Raw genomic sequence first — 2,943 nt, 5'->3', positions numbered from 1 at the left:
CCAATCACCACACTTCCATTCTCCATTTCTTACCGCTAGGTTTGATCAAGAAGCGGCAGCTTCAGTCATGGCATGTCTTGCCATCCATTGAGCGGAGGCATGTTATACTTAAGATGTCATCAGATGGTTGGATAATGAACCCTAAGGTCCTGAAGAAAGCTATATGTGTTAAGAGAGACATAGAGAACTATTTCTTAAGCGGACCCATCAGAATTACTAGATGGTATATGTTGGAACACATAGAAAGACTGACCTCAGGGAACGCGTTGGCGATATTCAGCAACCAACACTTGTTGTACATGCTAGAGGCTCTTATGCAGCGTGGAAGTGAGTCCCATGGATTCCGAGCTCGTTGAAGAAACCCCACCAACCCAAGAAGAAACACCCACCCAAGGGGGGAAGGACTCGCTTATCAAGCTTCTCTCTATGCCCTTTTCTGCACTCTCTCAGAGGCTTAAACGAACAACTCTCGATCTCAAAGAAACCGCTGTGATAGAGACTTGGGGACTCATTGGGCAACATGTGCGAGACTTTACCCTCTATTCTGGGGTTCTTGGGACAACTTACTTGTTGTTTAGAGCGTATCTAGTTACTGCCAACAAGACTGATCTGGGTCTTTGCTCTGAGATTGTGAAGACTTGCAACTCTACTTCTTTTGGTTCAAAGGATATTACATTTATATGCAGACGAGTTGGTGTTTGTGCTCTTGGTGCTGTTGCAGCAAAGTACAATGGTGATGAGCGTTTGATGAATTACTATTTAACTCGATTTAATGAGATAAAACTGCCACGAAGTCTCCCTGATGAGTTATTGTATGGGAGAGTTGGGTTATTATGGGCGTGTTTATTCTTAAACAAACATATAGGTCAGGGAACCTCCTACCTACACTGGAGTAGTTGTAAGTGAAATTATCAAGAACGGAATACGATTGGCTAACAAGAGAAGATGCCCATTGATGTTTGAATGGTATGGGGAAAAGTATTGGGGTGCTGCTCATGGCTTGGTGGGGATTATGCATGTTTTAATGCACATGGAATTGATAATTGATGAGAAGGAAATGTTAAAACACAGGGGTTGTTGTTCGTTCTCTCATGATGTTACGTCTAAAGTCCCCTCATCTAGGTTGTGGGGCTGTTTCAAGTAGGGATGGCAACGAGGCGGGTTTGGGACGGGCTCTCCTATCCCATTCCCGTCCCAAAATATATAATTATTTTCCATCCCTGTCCCAAACCCGGGGTGGGGCAAGGTTTGTGGTCTCATTCCCGTTTTCAAATAACCATTGAAATCCCATCCACGACCTGTCCCAACCCATCTTTTCCCATACTTTCTCAACAATCAAATAGAACATAGAGAAAAAAATGAAAAAAAAATGATTATGGATTATGGAGTTGTTAAATTCTAAATAGCACATAAACGAAATCTATGTGAAATGGAAAATTTGAAAATAAATATGAAAATAAAAATCATCAGAAAAATGATTACGGATTTCAAACTAGGGTCAAAGCAAAGATTTTTTTTTTTTTTTTTTTACAATTAATGAGTTGATAAAAAGGAGATAAAAATCATAAAATCATTCCATGTGAAGCCACTAAATCAAATTGGTTTGGCTTTGATAATAACCAATTACATGGAGATTTCAGGCAAGAATAAGAAAGAGGAAATTCGAGCAAATAAAACCTAGAAATTTAGGGTTTTTTTACCTGCAAACAAGAAATCCAAACAAAACCAAAGCCTTTAGACTTCGGATTTTGGTACTCTTGGTGAGCTTCAACTTCGTTTTCTTCGTGTTTCAAGAAGGCAGAAAATGAAGCTAGAGGGGTTGTTTTCTCCACAAGCTGTGAGCCCTATCTCCTTTCTCCCCTAACGGCTCAAAATCTGAGATGAAAATTTTTTGAGTTGGGAAAATCAATCCGAAAGCTAGGCGTCTGAGAACAATGAGAAGGGGAGATTTTTGTGTTGAAGGGGAGTAACCGAGAACAGAGAGAAGGGGAGATTTTTGTGTTGAAGGGGAGTAATCGTAAGGAAGAGAGAGAAAATGGAGGTTTTTGGTATTTGGAGGTTTTTGGTATTTTGTAAGATATATATCCGGGACGGGGCGTGGTGGATTATTACAAAACCCGAACTTGCCCCAAACCCTATTCGGGTTTTAAAAATTAAGCCCAAACCCGTCCCGTCCCCGATTACTATGCTTTGATACCCACCTTAACCAGGGCGGATCAGGGCGGGTGACTCGACAAACCTGCGAAATTGCCATTCCTAGTTTCAAGTGTCCCTACGCCATCACAGGCCCTGAAGACAATAGTAGCTCCCAAATTCGCTTGATTTGAGAAACACCTTGATGAGAAGACCATCTCTTATCTTAATCCATCTCCTCATGACCACTGCGTCAGTTTGGTATTATGCCACCTACAGCAACAAGAGAGATGAGAACCAAATTTTAAATATCTCTGGTAATGGGCTCGTTGGCAATGATGCTCTTGTGGGGTAGAACTCTACAATTTAAGTACTTCAGCAATAAAGAGGTAAGGAGAGAGATCAAAACTTCCACTTCAGAGGGGTCCTTTGAGCGATGCAGCTATGAAGCTGAAGTTTGGTGAAAGCCTTGCATGGCCACCTTTGGCATGCAACTTTAGGTCACGTGTCTTTTTTTTTTTTTTTTTTGTTATTATTTATTCCTCTCTGAATTTTGCACTGATTCTCCACACTCCCATTTTCCATATGATTTCCCGGATTTTAGTTTTTTTAATTTTCCAAATTCCATTTCTATCAAATAATTTTATTTTTTCAAATTTTCATCTTTAGAATTTTTTCTGCCACTTTTTCTTTTGGAAAGCAATTTTCATAAGTTCCATGATTTTAAAAATGTTTTAAAATAAGTATGAACTTATTCCCATAATTCCGAATAATGGAAATTAATGGGATTAATTCATATAGAAATAAATT

The 2,943-nt window shown here is 39.7% G+C and overlaps 1 pseudogene; it reads left to right on the top strand.

Annotated features, from left to right (window-relative positions):
- The first annotated feature begins 336 nt into the window (after nucleotides 1-336).
- Nucleotides 337-1,144, top strand: LOC117931998 (annotated as a pseudogene).
- The last annotated feature ends 1,799 nt before the right edge of the window (nucleotides 1,145-2,943 follow it).

Source organism: Vitis riparia, chromosome 15 (assembly GCF_004353265.1).
Source record: "Vitis riparia cultivar Riparia Gloire de Montpellier isolate 1030 chromosome 15, EGFV_Vit.rip_1.0, whole genome shotgun sequence".
NCBI lineage: Eukaryota > Viridiplantae > Streptophyta > Magnoliopsida > Vitales > Vitaceae > Vitis > Vitis riparia.
Note: the sequence above shows the minus strand (reverse complement) of the source record. Positions and strands in the feature narration are given on the sequence as shown.